Source organism: Humulus lupulus, chromosome 3, assembly GCF_963169125.1.
Source record: "Humulus lupulus chromosome 3, drHumLupu1.1, whole genome shotgun sequence".
Lineage (NCBI taxonomy): Eukaryota > Viridiplantae > Streptophyta > Magnoliopsida > Rosales > Cannabaceae > Humulus > Humulus lupulus.
This window is the reverse complement of record NC_084795.1, coordinates 263,048,745-263,070,348: the sequence shown is the minus strand read 5'-3', so window position 1 is coordinate 263,070,348 and position 21,604 is coordinate 263,048,745.

The window sequence follows — 21,604 nt, the reverse complement described above, 5'->3', positions numbered from 1 at the left end:
CCATAAAATCTATTTTCTTCTCTAAATTGCCTAACTATGTAAAACTATCCAAAATTGACCTAGTCAACTTTGATAATTCTAATTGATAATTAAATCAATTAATTGTGACTATCTAGAGGATTTTATTTAAGGTACAGTGGGGACCATGGGCCTATGAAATCAAGCTCCAATAAGTTATCATAAATTCAAAAAATAAATTTACTAACTTATTATTTCCTCATGACTCCACTAAAGACTAGGAATTACACTCTTGAATTCATAAAACGCTCTATAACAAATATAGATACGTTATTAATTATCCATTGTTACAACCATAATTGTCACTCAATCCTCTATAGACTGTCTACAATGAGATGAGACTAAAATACCATTTTACTCCTCATTGTATTTTATCCTTAAAACACTTAGTTCCTTGTAAATGATATTTCAGTAAACTAATATTAATTACTGAAATGAGATCTCTATCATTTAGCACCTTGAACCAAACTAAAAGGAAACCATCGTTTTACTTCATCATCAGAAGCTATATATGTTCATATCTATGATTAACACTCCTACTTAATTATACTACCGAGTTCCCGAGATGTAAGTATGGACTAGTCCGTAGGGCAAGCTGGTAACGAACAAGTCAAAGAACTCAAATAATACAATCAATTAGAATTATAACCACTCAAAATTGAGATTGAATTGACCTATGGTCAACTATATGATATGACTAGAATAGATAATAACGATATGTTTACTTATCCTATCTACATTCAATATCAGTCAAGTCTAATGTAACAAATACATCCAATCTTATCTACTTTGCTAATGTTCTGGAACGAACATAATACTGCAATGTGTAAGTAGATGATATCGTAGATGGCAAGTCAGTGTAAATCTTGTGCACTGACTAATCTTAGGACTAACTTATGTTTGAACATATAATCATATTTATATTCCACTGTGATTATGTCACTATAAATATGATTAGCTATATTGTAACGCCCTGAATAACCAAGACCGTTACACTGTGTATTTTAAAACAGTGCAAGACTAGCTAATCAAGTCGTTTGAACAATAATGTGTTCCTAAAGTTAACTATCAGGTTAGGGTTAAAAGATTTTGATCATTAACGGTTAATTGTCATTAAAATATATGTTTGGTACATGGGATCCCAAAAACAGGGTTTAAAAGACAATTTACAACTCTCAAAAGTTTATTACATCCAAGAGCCACTCTAATGGCAAAATACAAGTTTTAGGCCTCTGTCCCTGTACTATTCCTCGGCCATGGTAGACTAGCAGCTGACAATGTACATCTCGCTCCCAGAGCTCTCCCACTCATGGTTGGTCCAGCTTTCCCTTTCCTTTACCTGCACCACGTAGTACCCGTGGGCCAAGGCCCAGCAAGAAAACCATAACAGCAAATACATAATCAGTAGTAGCAACCTGTCTATCATAAGACAGTCATCCAGAAGTTCAACAAATCATAGGCATCAAACAAATAACAGTGAACATGTACATTTAAAAATATATATTAATCAATGTACAAATGCTCAGGGTCGGCACCCTTAGGTCGAGCCCTCTCTTTACTTGTCTGACTCCGGCTCACTTAGGCCGAGCCCATTGTTTAATTAGCTAACCCCGACTCACAATGGCCGAGTTGTGTCCTGAGCACAAGTCATCAGCCCCAGCTCTCTTAGGCCGTTTATTCTCATAAACCATATTGATCACTCAGTTATACAGTATGTGTACTCAAATATTGGGAATCTCAGTCTCAATCACAGCTATTCAAGGGTGCAGTTTTCTTACCTCGAATTCCTAGCGGAGAATATAAAATGGTCCCTAGCATGAGCCTCAGTCCTGAGCCTTGGCGATAAACCTAGTCACAGCTGGCCAATGGGTAATCATCAATTTCTAATCCATATAAATATTTAGAAAGCATTAGCTAGCCACCAGAACCTCGATTTCTACTAAACCGAGTAGTAGAAATCGTCCCGAACGCTTAGGTTCGAACCTCCTAAGCCTTTTTAACTCTAAAAACCAACATATGCTAAAATCCTCTAGGTGGGCTGCGACCTGGCCCTAAGGGTCGCGGTGCGCCCCCAAGTCAGAGACTCAACCTCCAAGCCTTAGGGGAGGCGGGCCGTGACTTGCCCCCTAGGGCCGCGGCGCAAGACAGAGCCCACCCAGGGCATACAAGGCATGCCGGTCGCGACTCCCATAAGTTGGGTCGTGGCGCGCCCCTACAAACCCAGAATTTCTGGGTTCTCTCTTCATCATTTCTAGCCAAAAACCTCATAATTTCAACCAAACTCTTAGCCAAATTCATAACCAAATCCAAAATCCTTATTCCTACGATTTAAACATCATATCCAACCTTATCAACAATTTCTACACTTCCTAACACCCAAAATCAGCTAACCAAAACTAAGCCCCATGCAAACTCAAACCTTGACATGGTTTCCAATATAATTATAGAGAAAACTATCACAAATCCTTACCTCTGGTTGTAGCCCAATTCCTCAGCTTCAAACTTTAAGTTCCAGAGCTTAGATTCCCAAGCTTTTCCCCAGCTGAACTCCTTCCAGAATTCCCAGCTTAAGACCCCAATTTCTTCTGTGTTTTTTCTTCCTTAGCTTCAAAGTTCAAAGAGAGGGAGAGAGAGAGAGAGAGAACCGTGTAGGAGGTGAGAGTGGGAAATTCTGTGAGTTTCTAGTTCTTTTCCTAAGTCTTCTGAGTATATCTCTTAACCTCAAAAAAGACCTTTTTGCCCTTCTAAGCTTATTAATCCTCTAATTGTCTCTAGGGGTAAAATGGTCATTTCGCTCCTAGTTCCCGCTAATTCCTCAAGTGTTCCTACTTATTAACCAATTAACCCCGTTATGTTCAATTAATTACCAAGTACTTATTCATTACCTAATAACTCTCAAAATATTTCTCTAAATTCCCAAAATACCCCTAGGCTCCCCCCGAGCTGGGTATTTTAAACCCCGCTATGACTATTTCGCTAATCCGCTCACTAGGACCGTCTTGATCCATGTACTGCAAATATATCTACATAATAATGTGGTCTCAACCATTTATCAGATACAATCACATTTATGCCCTCAACGGGCCAAAATTACAAACATGCCCTTATAAGCTATAAAGGCCCACATGCATATCTAGTACTCATAAACATGCATATATTATATCCATATAATCATATTAACCACGCATGCCATGTAGTCACGTATTTAACCAATTAAACATACATATAAACCAATTGTGCCCTCTCGGCACACTAATCAAGGTCCTAAGCCTTATTAGTGATTTTGGGTTGTTACATATATGTTCGGGATTTAATAGAAGTTTATATTAAACAAATAATCGTGAAAATAAAACATGTGATCAAAGTGATTGACCAATTCAAAAATTGATTTCTATTCTTTTATTGATAATAAAATGAGATTACAAAGATATTGGGTTTTAATTAGGGCATAAAACCCCAATAAACTCCCTATTGCACTAATTGAAACTAATGCCTTAATTCTACTAATCCCATTTCCTTGCTTATCAAATGTAGCTTCTGGTAGTGTCTTTGTAAATGGATATGCAAGATTGTCTTCAGAGGCAATCTTCATAACCTTTACATCTCCCTTGGCCTCATATTCTCGAATTATGTGATACTTCCTTTCTATATTCTTACTCCTTTTGCGACTTTGAGGTTCTTTCGAGTTGGCTATCACTCCTGTGTTATCACAAAACAACACAAGTGGTTTATCCATATTTGGAATGACACTAAGATCTGAATAAAACTTCTTTAGCCACACTATTTCCTTAGTTGCTTCAGACGCAGTTTTGTACTCAACCTCCATGGTGGAATTTGAGATCACAGATTGCTTTACACTTATCCATCTCACAGCTCCATCGCCAAGAGTAAACACCATTCCAGAAGTAGACTTCCTATCATCGACATCAGTCTGAAAATCTGAATCGGTGTAGCTTACACGGCTCAGAACACCACCCTTGTAGACTAGCATATAATCCCTAGTCCACCTTAAATACTTCAGAATATGCTTAACTGCTATCCAATGTTCCGGTCCTGGGTTTGACTGATACTTGCTCACTACTCCCACTGCATAACAAATATTTGGTCTAGTACACAACATATCATACACCAGACTTCCAATTGCAGATGCGTAAGGAACTTTTCTCATTGCATCTTCCTCTTCAGGAGTCTGAGGAGACTGCTTCTTTGAAAGATGAATTCCATGGCGGGACAGTAGATGCCCTTTCTTGGAATTTGACATTGAGAAACATTCAAGCACTTTATCAATGTAAGCTGCTTGAGATAGAGCTAAGAGTTTGTTCTTTCTATCCCTAATGATTTGGATACCTAGAACATAACTTTTTTCACCTAAATCCTTCTTCTAGAATTGAGTGCTCAGCTAATTCTTCACATCTGAAAATTTCTTAACATTGTTTCCAATGAGTAAGATATCATCTACATAAAGAACTGGGAATACCACTATTTGATTTTCCTTCATTTGGTAAACACAAGGCTCATCAATATTTTTTTCAAAGCCATATGTTTTGATTATTTCATCAAACCTAAGGTTCTAGAAACGAGAAGCTTTCTTAAGTCCATAAATGCACCTATTCAACTTGCAAACTTTTCCTTCTTGTCCAGTTACTTTAAATCCTTCTGGCTGATCCATATAAATGACTCCGTCAAGCTTCCCGTTAAGAAAAGTTTTCTTGATGTCCATTTGCCAGATCTTAAAGTTGAGAGCAGGTGTTATGGATAGGAGGATGCGAATGGACTTGAGCATGGCTGCCAGACTAAAAGTTTCCTCATAGTCCACACCTTCTCTTTGGGTATAACCCTTTTCCACTAATTGAGCTTTATAAGTTTCGATATTCCATCAACACCTCGTTTCTTCTTGTAGATCCACTTGCACCCAATGGCCCTAAAGTCACTAGGTGCTTCCACAAAATCCCAGACGGAATTTGAGTACATGGACTCCATTTCCTGTTTCATGGCTTTGAGGCATAGTTCCTTTTAAGGGCTAGCTATTGCATGTTTGAAAGACAATGGGTCATCGTCACTAGTGTCACCAACAACCATATTGGTTTCACCATCCAAACCATAATGAACAGGGTTCCTAGAAACCATCCCACTACGATGAGGCTCTGTGACTATTTGCTCAGGAACAGTGGTACTTTCTTCATTTAAATCGACTTGCGTTGGTTAGACATGAAGAGTGGGAATTTCATCATCAACTTGTGTTGATGACAATGGAACATTGGTTGGAGACAATTCTTCAACCATCTCCTCTAAAACTACTTTGCCTGACAGTTTGAAGTTTTGGACATAGTCATTTTCCATAAAAAGTAGCATTCGTAGAAGTAAACACTTTCTTTTCTAAATGACTATAGAAAATTCCAGCCCGATTGCCTTTAGGATAGCCAACAAACATGCAAACTTCGGTTCACGGTTCTAGCTTTCCTTTCTTTTTCCTCAGGACACGGGTGGGACACCCCCAGATTCTAAAATGACGTAAGCTAGGTTCATGACCATTCCAGCATTCTAAAGGTGTTTTGGGGATTGATTTGGACGGTACGACATTTAGAATGTCGTTCGCAGTTTCAATTGCATGTCCCTATAATGAAGTTGGCAGAGTTGAGTAACTAAGCATGCATCTAACAATTTCCAATAAAGTTATGTTCCGACATTCTGCTACACCATTTTGCTGCGGAGTACACAAGGAAGTAAGTTGTGATAAAATCCCAAGTTCTGTTAAATGATCTTAGAGCTGCATATTTAAATATTCTCCACCTCTATCAGAACGCAAGATCTTTAACGTTTTACCTAATTGGTTCTGAGCCATAGCTAGGAATTCCTAAAACTTTGAAAATGTTTATGATTTCCTATGCATTAGGTGAAGACATGAGTCTCTAGAGTAATTGTCAATGAAAGTGACGAAATACTCAAAATCACCCCTGGCTTGTACATTCAAAGGTCCACAAACATCTGAATGAACAAGTCCAAGTGGTTCATTAGCTCTATCACTCTTGGCAGAGAATGGACGCTTGGTCAGTTTGCCTTCTAGACAAGATTCACAGACAGGTTCCCTTAAATGCATGTCCTTTGTATGTCTTTGAATTCTATCATAGCCAATGTGGCCTAGTCTCAAGTGCCATAAAAATGTCATGTTATCATTATCAGTCTTTTGACGTTTATTGGTCTTAGGTTTAGCTACTTTGAATAAATCATTATTAAGTGCTTTGGGTTCGTTAGGTCGCAGAATATAAAGCATGTTTTCAAAACATGCAGTACACAATTGTGATCCATTGAAAGAAATAAATATATTAGAACTTGTGAAAGTCATAAAAAATTGTTCTAATTACAACATGGAAACTGAAATTAAATTTCTACTAAAATTCAGAATAAAAAATACATCTTTCAAAATTAAATATTTATTTATGAACTTCAGGCGAGCTCTTCCTCTAGCTTGGACCTCAACGAGTACTCCGTTCCCAACTCAAAGTTTAAGCTGCCTTCATCCACTTCCTCCCACGATTCAAGAAGCTGTAAAGAGTTCCAAACATGGTTAGTAGATCCAGACTCAACAATCCAAACGAATTTATCATTCTCTAAAACACATGTTTCTAAGATAAATGAACTATAATCATTACCTTTGTTTTTCGTTGCTAGAAACTTGGGGCAATCATGTTTCCAATGCCCCTTCTCATTGCAGTGAAAGGATTTATCTTTACCTTTCGTGTTCTTCTTTTTCTTCCCCTTAGGCATCTGTGCATTAAGCAGTGCACTCGTCTTTGCAGCCTTTGCAGGCCTGGGTTGGTGTTTTTTCCACCTTTCCTTTTGTTTCCAGCTTTCGAAGATGAAGCTATGTTAGCTTCAGCCTTACCTGGACTAGCAGCAACAACATTAGTCTTCTATTCTCTTCCCTTACTAGGTTGACCCATGATAGACTCAAAAGTATGAAGCTCGTTCTTGAGCTGCGTCAGACCATAGTTGAGTTGATCACGAACGTGCGGAGACGGTGCCATCCGAGCATTGACATATTTCTTGGTGGCCTCAAAAGGAGTTTGCACAAACTTTGCACCGAACATGTCTTGGAGCTGATCCATGATTTCGTAGGTCGTCTCAACATTCTTCATCTTTGCCTTGAGAGTGTGGACCATACTAGTCAACATGTAGTGTTGTGCCTTAGTCGCCTGCCAACACTTGTATTTATCTCTTACAGACTTGGCAGCTCCTTCAGCTGGAACTTCTGGGGATTTCTCACTCATGACAAACTTGGTGTTGTCACCAATCAACACCATGTTGATATTCAACTTCCACTTAAGGAAGTTTTTTCTAGTGAGTTTCTCCATAGAAAGTTGAGAAAGGATGGGAGTAGACACAGCCATACTTAAAACTACCAATTATCAATAAAATAAAAATCAATCACATTTGCTCAATAAAACTTCTATTCACTCTTCAAGAAATAGCACAACATATACCATAAATATGTAAGATATAGAAAACATACCAAAATAATCATATCTCTATTTCTTTAGGTTTTTAACTATTCTATGATATTGTTGTTCCGCTTGGCGAAAGTAAAAAAAATATCATTAGTTAAATAGAGTTGTAAAATCATTTAATAATGGACACCATTATTAACAACCTACTATTCAATCAAAATAAGAAAACAAAATCTATTATCTTATGAGCTAAGCCCACGGTTTCGATAATCATAGATTTAGTCCTAGAAGTCACCGTAGGGGTGAGTCTAGTATAATTTGACCTATAATTATCTATCTTTTGAAATATAACATTGTCAAAATAACTAATGAACACCTTTCGTAGGGGGAGGAATCAAAGAGTCTCGAGGCCCCATTAAGCTATTGACCTTGTTAAACTAATGTTGGAGATCAAATATAATTCTTAAAATAATCTCATTATTACTTAAAAATAGTATTTTTATTATTAATTTTTCAAAAATTAATGACTATGGTTCTCCAAAAAATTAAAAAATTAATTTTTTTAAAACCAAAGTCCTATAATTTACTATTAATTTTAAATTCTCACATTGAAACAAATTCAATCAAATTATAATTAATCTGTTGCTAATCAATATTTAGGGTTAACGATTATAATGAACCTATACAATTAAGTCCAACTAAGGCAAATGGGCCTTAACAATTGGGCGTGAATGGAGGAGGGTTGGGTTCAGTATGTCGTTCCCACTACTAAGGCCCCCATACTTCTATACAAGATCCAAAAGATAGGAATTTAAACCTTCGTTTTATTAATTGTTATTAATTGATTAGACTCACTATAGTCATGCAAAGCAAATGGGCCTTCACAAGTGAAACCACCCACAAGAGAGGAATTTAAACTTTACATTTTCTAATGGGCCCAAATAAAACCTATTATTTTATGAATGTTTTATTTAGCAAAATCTATATATAAATAAAACATATGGGTCACTATATGCATCTAAGCCCAATTGCAAAAATAACACATATAGTGCAAATAGACATGTTATAATTGGATGAGCCTAATCATGTTACTAAATGAGCAAGTCTATGAATTTATGCAAAAATACCACAATTAATTTTCTAGAATTTATCCAAAATTCGAATTAATTAAATATTTGCAAAAATAAATAAGTCAATTCAAATGAAATTTATCAACAATTAAAAAAAATGTTAATTTAAATTTTATTTATCAACAATCAACTTAGTTTAGGTCATTTTGAAAAATATTAATTTAATTTAAATAGGATTTATCAATAATTAACCAAAGTTAATTTAAATCCCATTTGTTAAAAAAAATATTTTATTAATTGGTTTGCAAAACGTGATATTTTAAAAAAAAATTAACCAGTTATAAATTTTTAAAACAAATATCCTTGGCTATTTTTTTTAAAAATATCTTAAACAAATTCAAATATCCATAAAAATATATAGTCAACAAATTTTCAAAATTTAAATTATTTAAATATTAAAATCCATAAAATAATCATATATTATTATTTTCAAATAAAAGATTTCAAAAATATCAATTATTTAAAAAAATATCTTTAATATTTGATAACTTAATTATATTATTCTAATATATAAAAAATATTTAAAATTAATTAGTTAACTTATTTTTAAATTTGAATTTGAATCTTTGTACAAAATATATATTTTTTAAAGATCAAACAAAAAATACCGTATTTAAAAAAAAAAGATATTTTTAAATGATAAAAAAAATATGATATTTTTATATCAACCCATTAAAATACATTCAAAATTCAAATTTTAAGAAAACATTTATCGCACACCGCGACCAGTGAAAGTTGGTGGTTGCGGCCACAAGACTTTTCTGAGTAAAATATGTGCGCTGGCCGCGGGCAAGGGTTTATGGTGGTCGCGGCCACTAGCGTCGGATACCTAGGCCGTGACCAATGAAAACGGGTGGCCACGACCATAACTCGAAAAAAAAATTCAATAAAATTTTGTGTAATTTTTCAATCAAAAAACGTTTTATAAATAATTTTTACCATGTTTTATATCAAATAAAGAATTTATAAAAATTAATTGCGTAAAAAACACAACAAAATAACTCAAATTTACTAATAATCACATAAGAATCAACATGCTTCATAAAAAAACATGAAATCCATCCAATTACTCAACTCATCAAATAATTCAATTTTTTAACATGTTCATGCATGAAAATAAAGATCACCAAAGGCTCTGAGGCATAGACATGCAAACTAACAAAAGCAGGACTACTGAGAAGGCGTGCAATTGGTTTTCTCTCTCCCCATGGTGAGGCGTAAGAAAACTACTCAGAAGCCTGGTCTGAGTTCTTCTCCGACTGTGAGTAACAATGTCAAGGTTCGTCATGAAGGAGTGGAGGAGGAAGATACTATGAGGGGGGATCCCACGGATGAGGTTTTTGCTGGTACGGTAGATATGTTTCAAGAGGTAGGGGAGGAAAATTCTTTGGTGGATAGTGCAGTGCCCAATTCTGGGAAAGTAACTGGTACCAGGTCGTGGGCGATTGAAACTGAGGAGAAAGATTTTCAGGAATTGGCAAAGGATAAGTGGTCTAAATTTCAGAAGTCTTTTGTAGCTAATGGTGGTGCCCAGCTCAAATATGAGGAGCCTCTGGTTTGTGAAGGGAAATTGATAGCTCAAGTCGATAAAGAGGAGACTGAAGTGGAGGCATCCTTCTAGCTATCAGCACTGGTATGTGTAGTTTTAGGTGCTAATCCTCCTTTAGCTATTTTTGAAGGATTCATTAATCATATATGGGGAAAGTTGGGTATAGAGAGAATTGCTCATATGAATGCAGGTCATACTCTAGTCCAATTTAGGGATGAAGCTACTAGGGATATGGTAATGGAAGCAGGAATGGTTCACTTTGACAGGAAACCGGTTTTGCTGAGGCCTTGGTCGACAGATTTAGACAAGATGAGGTTGGTGAAATCAGTTCCGGTTTGGATTCGATTGCCAGACTTGGGTCTTCAATATTGGGGTCTAAAAAGTGTGAGTGCTCTTGTTAGCACAATAGGTAAGCCAATGATGATGGATAAGGTTACTAAGGAAAAATCTATGGTGAAATTTGCTAGAGTTCTTGTGGATGTTGAGATTACTGATCGGCTACCTCATTCTATTAATTTTATCAATGAACGAAGTCAATTGATGGAGCAGGCTATAGAATTTGAATGGCTTCCCACACGATGCTCTTGTTGCAAGAGTCTAGGCCATACTGTATCCAGTTGTAAACACGCTCAGGAGGTAGTCTAGAAGCCAAAATAGCAGGTTACAAGTTCAGATAAAGGGGATTCTATGGGAGATATTGATCTATGTGAGTCAAGGCTTGAGAATAGATCAAAGGAATCTATGCAACTGGGTATTGATAAGTGTAGAGTCCAAGAACTTTACTTACCTAATTGTTTAGTAGTATTATAGTATGTTTAGTGTTATCATTGTTACTTTGGATTTTTGGTTCAGACCGGGAGTTATTTGGACACTCATAGTAGTACTTATAGATTTTCTAAGTTTAATCTATAAGTTTAAGAATATTAAGTATAACCTAAGGTTTGATTAAAGTGACTGATATTAAGGATTATATTATTATATTATAAGGTTTAGACATCAACCAATAGGATTTTAAGCACATGTTTTGAATGGTAATTAAGGATTAAGTATTTTTGAGGATTAAATTAAATAAGGGTAAAAGTTTGAATGTATAGGGTCAGTCAGCAGCTTTGAGCACGTTGAGGGCTTAGTCAAGGCTGTTTACTCCATTCAAACTCAGCTAAAAATGTGTAAATTCGTGTTTAAATATTCAGCGTATGCCGATATATCGCAGCTATAGGGGGCGATATGTCGCAGCACGTAGATACGGAAAACACGAATCGATGCACGGTCGCCTCGGGAACAAAGGTCCAGGCGATATATCGCCTATAGGGGGCGATATATCGCCTCCACCAGCATGAATTCAAATACATTTGAATTCTTTTCCCTTCAGCCATTCAAACTCCTTCAACAGTCCAGCATCTTCTGAACGAGTCTTCAGCCTCTGCTGAACGATTATTCAAATGATTTTCACTTAAAAAGCCATTATTTTTATTCAAGTAAAATCAAGATATTTTCATTCCCAAACTCTATAAATAGGACCTAGTACCCAGCCATTATTCACCATTTGCTCTAAGTTCAGAGGCTGCTAGTGTTAAGTGAGTGTGAGAGTGTAAACACTTGGTTTGGGAAAAAAAAAAAACTATAAGCTTAAACATCATAAGCTTATCAAACACTTTGGGAAGTGAGTGCTATAGTATTTCGGTGGATGTTAGATTGGTCTTGCAATCTTTGAGGTAAACCCAAGACTCTAGTTCTTTTCTGTATTTTTATGTTAATTCCTTTCTCAAAACCTTCTACTCAGTCCCCTAACCTTATTCTTATTTTGGTTAGGGAATCCAAGCTTTTAAGCATATAAGTCGGTAAGTGTGTTTTCTATGGTTTAGTCTTTCCATCTCTTTCATTTCATCTCCTTTCTTTAGACTTACTCTTTCTTATGGTTTTAGGAGTGTTCCAACAATCCCAACTCAGTCCATAATCTCGGTAACTTTGGTAAGGAAATAGGCTAGAATCAATATGTTATGTGCTTATGTTATCTATATGTTTTATGTTATTAAAAGTGTTATGATATGTATATGTGTATGTTTGTAGGCTTGGGCATATGACCCATATGACTAACAAGACCCCAAATGGGTTATGGGCATATGACCTACTTAGCTAGTAGGACCCCATTAATCCCATGGGCATATGCTTGTTTAGTCTATGGGACCCCAAGTAATAATGGCCATTATAATAAGTGTATTATGTGTTATGATATGTCTTTACGTTATTATGACATTATGTTTATGTTTATGACTATGTGTTAGATTTTCCTTGCTGGGCATTAGGCTCATTCCTTTCTGTTTATGTGCAGGAAATAAGCTTTAGAGGTGGAAAGATTCGTGACGCTTGGAGAATGTGTATCGATGATGAATGGAGTCAAGGGGCCGAGCGTTATTCGATTCGAGGATATAGTCTCCTTTTATGTTTTTATGGTTTTTATGTGTATTTTCCGCATTATTATGTAATGTCTTTTATTTTAAATCTTGTTTTGTTTTAAAGACAATGGGATCCCAAAATCCTTCTTAGTATTCTGTTTATTTGTAAATAACTCTTATTTTCAAATTACTCAATAAATTATGGTATTTTCGTAAAAATGTAAGTTTTATGTATAGTTTCGATAATGGTCCAATTAGTCTAGATTAGTGGGTCATTACAGTTGGTATCAGAGCAAACGGTTCCTTCGCATGAAGTTCTCCTCGATACACATGCTCAAAGCTCCGAATCGGACTGCCAAGTAAGTGTTTTAGTTACAAGTTACAAGTTACTTTGTCTATGTGTATAGCTAACAACTTTAGTGTTTATGTTTCAGTTAAAAATGAATGGAGCTTTAACCTACCAAGATATCCGAGCCATTAAGGCCTTAAAAAGAATAAGGGAGCCAAGAAACACCGTAGGAGCCTTAGAAAGGATTACACGAAGGTTGCTTTTGTTTCACCAAGCAATAGGTGGCCTTCAAGAGGCTAAACAAATAATGCTAAGATCAACAGAACAATATGTATTAGTGATTAGGTTGTTTAAAGATTTCCATCCTGTAATAGCAGCCTTAGAAGAAATATGGGAAGAAATGAATGATGAGGATGAATCACCATTAGCAATGAGATACTATTTCCTCTTAGTTAGGTTCACCGCAAAATTTGAATTTCAATTCACCAAGGAGCAAAAGAATAGGATTCTCACAAACCTTCCTAGAGGAAATTTTGAGGCTCAAGACAATGATGATTATAAGGAGATAGATAATGATATGCTAGATGAAGGATCGGATGTAGAAGATCCCGATTTTTAGAATAGCTAGTTTTTCATTGTTTGTTTTGTTTATTTCTTTGTTTTATGATTGTAATAAGTGAAAATTATTTTTCCAAATTAATTTCATGTTATTTCATCATGTATGAGTTTGATTCTATTTTCGCAATCATAATAAGTAATAAATAAAATAAATAATGACTAAGTTCAGTGAGGGTGGATACAAATCAATGAACCAAGTTTCTTTATTGAGAGTTAGGGGGCCTTAGTAGTGGGAACGATTTTACTGATCCCAGCCCTCCCTCAATATGGTTAACTTTGGAACAAAGATAAGTTTCGAGCCTGAGAATTAAGTCATATAGGATTATTAGAAACACACTTAGAAAATAAAGATGACTTGTTTTTCTAAGTATAGAAACCCACTCTAATAATAAATAAAGACCTATATAATTTTTCATAAAAAGTCATAATAAATAGGTCCGAGATATGTTTGTTTTAGAATAAGTTTTTGCCTTAGAGCCTATTAGGAAAAAGTTCTAACATGTTTCTTTTAACTGTTAGAACTCTGCTACGATGTCTCTCCGAAGATCTGCTCGCACCAACGGAAACGCCTCCAACGTTGTTCCAACGACCAATGATGCCCTCCAGTTCGCAGAAGAGGAGTGCGTACTACTACTAGCCGCAACGCGCCGACACCATCAGCTGACAACACCGTGGAAATCGCTAGACGGCGACAACAAGTCGAGGAACTCTTGCAGCAACAACGTCAACAGGCGCAGACTCAGCCTCAGCCTCCGCCGCAACCGCAGTCGCAGCTACAACAAATGGCCCTAGCACCCCAACAAGTTGGTCCATATGGGGGATGGCCAGTGACGCACTACGCGCCACATCCAGTACCGAATATGGAGTCAGTGTATGAAAGGTTCCGCAAACAGCTCGCTCCAAACTTCAAAGGGACTATAGACCCCTTTGAGGCAGAAGAGTGGCTAAGGAATGTAAAACCAATTCTTACGCGCATGAACCTCAGTAATACGGACCGCATATCCTGCGTCTCGTCATTACTAAGGAAGGATGCCAGAATATGGTGGGACTTAGTTCAGCAGACTAACGATGTCACCACCATGATATGAACAAGATTTGTGGAGCCGTTCCACAAGAAGTATTACACCTCGGCAGTCATCGCTAATGGTAGAAGAATATGCTCGTCAGTTCAACAGATTAGTCAAGTTTGCACCAGAGTTGGTCCCAACCGACTTTACGAGGTTGACCAAGAGGACTTAGACCAAAGATGGAATTAGGGGTTAAGTTAGCAAACCTGGGAACCACTACCTATGCCAATGTTCTAGAAACGGCAATCGAAATAGAAAGGATTCTGATGAATGTTAGTGAGGAGAAGAAGGATTAAACGATGGTTCCAAACCAAAGTCTTTGCATTGACCCAAGGAGGAACCCATGCTAGTAACAAGCATTTATAGGTCAGATCATATCCTCAATAGTATATGTATCGCTAGATTGGTAGCAGTATACTCGTATATCTCGTTAGGAATGATAGAAAAACTAGACAAACCTAGTGAAAGATTTAGAACTAGGTTTGTAACCGAGTTGCCTTCGGGCAGAGTAGTTCTATCATCACGAATAGTACGAGGCTTACCGATCAAGATTGAGGACATAGGACTAGAAGGAGATCTGATAGAGCTAGTAATCAAGGACTTCGACGTAATACTAAGCATGGATTGGCTAGCACGGCATGGCGCAACGATCGACAGCAAACGCAAGAAGGTGATGTTCGAGACTCCTGACGGCCAGAGACGATGCTTCATGGGACAAGCTTCAGGACTACGCACACCGTTAGTGTCATCTCTCAAAGCTCAGAGAATGATGGAGAAAGGATGCCAAGCATTCTTAGCCAGCATCACGAATGTGGAGAAGGAGACATCACTCAAAGTTGGAGATGTTCGAGTCATACAAGAATTTCCAGAAGTTTTCCCCGATGACTTGCCAGGATTGCCGCCAACTCGAGAGATAGACTTCACGATAGAATTAGTACCAGGCACCGAGCCTATCTCTAAGGCACCATACCGGATGGCACCTACGGAACTCAAGGAGTTATAGACGCAGCTACAAGAACTCCTAGACTTGGGTTTCATTAGGCCAAGCCATTCACCATGGGGAGCTCCGGTACTATTCGTGAAGAAGAAGGACGGAAGTATGCGAATGTGCATAGACTATCATGAGCTGAACAAAGTAACGATTAAGAACAAGTACCCGCTACCTCAAATTGATGATTTGTTTGATCAACTCAGAGGCGCAACTGTATTTTCTAAGATCGATCTACGGTCCGGGTATCATCAGCTCAAGGTAAAGGGAGGAGATATCCCTAAGACAGCCTTTAGGACTCGTTATGGACATTACGAGTTCTTGGTAATGTCTTTTGGTCTTACTAACGCGCCAGCCGCGTTTATGGACTTAATGAATAGGGTCTTCAAGGACTACTTGGATAAATTCGTCGTTGTGTTCATCGACGACATTTTAATTTACTCCAAGGATGAAGTGGAGCACGAGGAACACTTGAGGATGATTTTGACGCGATTGAAGGAGCACCAACTCTACGCGAAGTTCAAGAAATGCGAGTTTTGGCTCTCACAAGTGGCGTTCCTCGGGCACATCATATCGAAAGACGGAGTTGCAGTAGATCCATCGAAGGTAGAGGCCGTGAAGGATTGGCCTAGACCAAAGAACGCGTCGGAAGTAAGAAGCTTCTTAGGGCTAGCAGGTTACTATAGAAAGTTTGTAGAGGGCTTTTCTAAAATAGCCACTCCACTCACCAACCTGACCCGGAAGCAACAAAAGTTTAACTGGAATGATAAGTGTGAGGAAAGCTTCCAGTTGCTTAAGGATAAGCTTTGCTCAACACCAGTACTTAGTGTCCCAACACCCAACGACAAGTTCGTTGTCTACTGTGATGCATCAAAGTTAGGGTTGGGATGCGTACTGATGCAAAATGACAAGGTGATAGCCTACGCGTCACGTCAGTTAAAGGAGTATGAACAACGCTATCCAACTCACGATATGGAGTTGGCAGCGGTGGTCTTTGCGTTAAAAATCTGGCGCCATTATCTTTACGGAGAACGGTGCGAGATTTATACGGACCACAAAAGTTTAAAATACTTCTTTACTCAGAAGGAGCTTAACATGAGGCAGCGCCGGTGGTTGGAATTAGTAAAGGATTACGACTGCGAAATCCTATACCACCCGGGGAAGGCAAACGTAGTTGCCGATGCACTTAGCCGAAAAAGTTATGGGAACTTAGCAGCCTTATCCGGAATAGAAAAGCCACTGCAACAGGAGCTTATCAGTGCCGGAATAGAAGTGGTTGTAGGCAAGCTGGCTAACTTGTCTATCCAATCGAATCTGCTAGAAGACATACGGAATGGTCAGAGACATGATGATTCACTAGCAACGCACATGGATGCAGTCCGAGAAGGCAAGACTACAGATTTCTCAATATCCAGTCAAGGTTTATTGAGATATAAGGATCGAGTATGCGTGCCAGACGATCAGAGTATTAAGAAGACAATCCTAGAAGAAGCGCACAGTACTCCGTACTCAGTTCATCCAGGGTCTACCAAGATGACTCATGACATCAAGGCAGTCTATTGGTGGCCAGGGATGAAGAAGGACATAGCAGAGTATGTATCTAAGTGTCTGGTATGCCAGCAAGTGAAGGCGGAGCATCAGCGACCTGCAGGATTATTGCAACCGCTTAGCATACCGGAGTGGAAGTGGGACGATATAGCCATGGACTTCGTGACGGGTCTGCCAAAGACAAATAAGCAGCATGATTCTGCTTGGATAGTCATAGATAGACTAACCAAGTCGGCTCATTTTCTGCCTGTTAAGACTTCTTATACGGCAGACCAATATGCAGACATCTACATCCAAGAGATTGTACGATTGCATGGAATCCCCAAGACGACAGTGTCAGATAAAGGATCAGTATTTACGTCAAGATTTTGGAGAAGCTTACAGCAAGCTATGGGTACTAAGTTAAGCCTTAGTACAGCTTTCCATCCTCAGACAGATGGGCAGTCTGAGCGTACGATTCAGATCTTAGAGGATATGCTACGCGCTTGTATACTTGATTTCGGAGGATCGTGGAACAAGTACTTACCACTGATCGAGTTCTCGTACAACAACAGCTACCAGTCGACGATCGAGATGACACCTTATGAGTTGCTATATGGAAGAAGGTGCCGATCACCATTGCACTGGGACGAGGTAGGAGAAAGGCAGCTTCTAGGGCCCGAAGCTGTTAGGCAAGCTCAAGAAGCAGTAACGCTTATTAGACAGCGTATGCTTGCTGCTCAAAGCCGACAGAAGAGTTATGCGGATACCAAGCGACGCGATGTGGAGTTCCAAGTTGGAGATCAAGTCTTCCTGAAGATATCTCCTATGAAGGGTGTCAAGCGGTTCGGGAAGAAAGGCAAGCTCAGTCCCCGATTCTTAGGTCCTTTTGAGATATTGGACAAAGTGGGACCAGTTGCGTATAGACTAGCCCTACTGCCAGCACTAGCCGATAGTCACAACGTCTTCCACATCTCGATGTTACGCAAGTATGTGTCAGACCCATCTCACGTCCTCAAGTACGATACTATAGCACTCCAGAAAGACTTAAGTTACGAGGAACGACCGGTTAGCATCCTAGATAGGGGGATGAAGCAGTTACGGTCCAAGAGCTTTCCTATAGTTAAAGTCCTATGGAGCAATAGTTCTGAACGCGAGGCAACGTGGGAGTTGGAAGAGGACATGCAGAGCCGGTATCCGGAGTTATTTGGTAAGTAAATTTCGAGGACGAAATTCTTTTTAGTAGGAGAGAATTGTAGAGTCCAAGAACTTTACTTACCTAATTGTTTAGTAGTATTATAGTATGTTTAGTGTTATCATTGTTACTTTGGATTTTTGGTTCAGACCGGGAGTTATTTGGACACTCATAGTAGTACTTATAGATTTTCTAAGTTTAATCTATAAGTTTAAGAATATTAAGTATAACCTAAGGTTTGATTAAAGTGACTGATATTAAGGATTATATTATTATATTATAAGGTTTAGACATCAACCAATAGGATTTTAAGCACATGTTTTGAATGGTAATTAAGGATTAAGTATTTTTGAGGATTAAATTAAATAAGGGTAAAAGTTTGAATGTATAGGGTCAGTCAGCAGCTTTGAGCACGTTGAGGGCTTAGTCAAGGCTGTTTACTCCATTCAAACTCAGCTAAAAATGTGTAAATTCGTGTTTAAATATTCAGCGTATGCCGATATATCGCAGCTATAGGGGGCGATATGTCGCAGCACGTAGATACGGAAAACACGAATCGATGCACGGTCGCCTCGGGAACAAAGGTCCAGGCGATATATCGCCTATAGGGGGCGATATATCGCCTCCACCAGCATGAATTCAAATACATTTGAATTCTTTTCCCTTCAGCCATTCAAACTCCTTCAACAGTCCAGCATCTTCTGAACGAGTCTTCAGCCTCTGCTGAACGATTATTCAAATGATTTTCACTTAAAAAGCCATTATTTTTATTCAAGTAAAATCAAGATATTTTCATTCCCAAACTCTATAAATAGGACCTAGTACCCAGCCATTATTCACCATTTGCTCTAAGTTCAGAGGCTGCTAGTGTTAAGTGAGTGTGAGAGTGTAAACACTTGGTTTGGGAAAAAAAAAAAACTATAAGCTTAAACATCATAAGCTTATCAAACACTTTGGGAAGTGAGTGCTATAGTATTTCGGTGGATGTTAGATTGGTCTTGCAATCTTTGAGGTAAACCCAAGACTCTAGTTCTTTTCTGTATTTTTATGTTAATTCCTTTCTCAAAACCTTCTACTCAGTCCCCTAACCTTATTCTTATTTTGGTTAGGGAATCCAAGCTTTTAAGCATATAAGTCGGTAAGTGTGTTTTCTATGGTTTAGTCTTTCCATCTCTTTCATTTCATCTCCTTTCTTTAGACTTACTCTTTCTTATGGTTTTAGGAGTGTTCCAACAATCCCAACTCAGTCCATAATCTCGGTAACTTTGGTAAGGAAATAGGCTAGAATCAATATGTTATGTGCTTATGTTATCTATATGTTTTATGTTATTAAAAGTGTTATGATATGTATATGTGTATGTTTGTAGGCTTGGGCATATGACCCATATGACTAACAAGACCCCAAATGGGTTATGGGCATATGACCTACTTAGCTAGTAGGACCCCATTAATCCCATGGGCATATGCTTGTTTAGTCTATGGGACCCCAAGTAATAATGGCCATTATAATAAGTGTATTATGTGTTATGATATGTCTTTACGTTATTATGACATTATGTTTATGTTTATGACTATGTGTTAGATTTTCCTTGCTGGGCATTAGGCTCATTCCTTTCTGTTTATGTGCAGGAAATAAGCTTTAGAGGTGGAAAGATTCGTGACGCTTGGAGAATGTGTATCGATGATGAATGGAGTCAAGGGGCCGAGCGTTATTCGATTCGAGGATATAGTCTCCTTTTATGTTTTTATGGTTTTTATGTGTATTTTCCGCATTATTATGTAATGTCTTTTATTTTAAATCTTGTTTTGTTTTAAAGACAATGGGATCCCAAAATCCTTCTTAGTATTCTGTTTATTTGTAAATAACTCTTATTTTCAAATTACTCAATAAATTATGGTATTTTCGTAAAAATGTAAGTTTTATGTATAGTTTCGATAATGGTCCAATTAGTCTAGATTAGTGGGTCATTACAATAAGGATGCTCAGAAAACTAGTAAGGGAGCACCGTTGGCTGTTAAGGGAGACTCAAAGTCTGGTATGACAGCATCAGCTGCAGTAGTAAAAGAAGCTAGTTGTTCTACGACAGGGAATGAGAAACTTTGGTCTACCCCTAAAAAAGTGGGAGGTTTAAGGAAAAATGTTCCAGCTGATCTGACATTGAGAGCTAATAAGTATAATATATTGCAGGAGAGTCAAGAAGAGGTTTCAAAGAAGAAATTACAAGAGAACCAGCAATCAAATGGAGGGGTGTAATGTACTGTGTTGGAACATTAGGGGTTTAAATAGTAGGAATAAGCAAAAGTCCTTGTTAGATTTCTGCACTGTTAATAAAATTGGTTTAGGCTCATTTCTTGAAACTAAACTAAATAGTAATAAGGTTGAGAAGATGATGAAGGAAGTTTTTTTGGGTTGGAATTGGTACAACAGTCGGGCAGTGGAAGGTAGAATTTTGTTGGTTTGGAAACAAGATATAGTTCAAGTTACTATTATTGAGGAGATGGACCAGCTTATCAATTGTGAAGTGAAGATCAAGGGTGTTAATCAAACAGCTTATCTGTCTTTTGTGTATGGTAGAAACTCAGTGGAGGAGAGGAAAAATCTTTGGGCTCAATTACACTTACCTCAGGTTAATATTAGGCCTTGGTTGGTTGTTGGGGACTTCAATGAAGTTTTTGAATTTGATGATCGTATTGGAGGTAGACTAGTAGCTGCTTTGGAAGTGGAAGATAGTCGACAATGGAGGGCTAAAGCATTGCTGAATGAATTAAGATCTAGTGGTTCTTTCTTTACTTGGTCTAACAAGCAAAAAGAAGGTTCAAGAATCTTCTCTAAGTTGGACAGAGTTTTTATCAATGAACTATGGCTTGATATCTTTCCTGATTCAGCGGCTCGGATTAACTGGGATACAATATCTGATCATTGTTATTGTATCATCAAAACAGTTCAGTTTCAGGTTTCAGGGATTAGGCCATTCAGATACTACAATATGTGGGCTAATCATAAGGAATTTCAGAGTACTGTCTTGAATATCTGGACTAAAACAACTGGTGGTTATGGTTTGCAGCAGGCCATTCAGAAATTAAGGAGGCTTAAACCTGTTTTAACTCAGTTCAGCAAGAAGCAAGTTGGTGATGTTGTCCAAAATTATGCAGCAGCAAAACAAAAGTATGAGTTGGCCCAATTTTTGTTGCAGCAGTCTCCTTCTTCGAGTTTGTTATAGCAGGAAGAGATTGGGGTGGCTACTGAGTATGTTAGAATGTCTAAATTGTATGAGAGTTTCCTGAGGCAAAAAATCAAAATTAATTGGCTTAGATTTGGTGATGAGAACACAACTTATTTTCATGCTAGTCTGAAACAGAGGAGAATGAGGAATGGTATCAC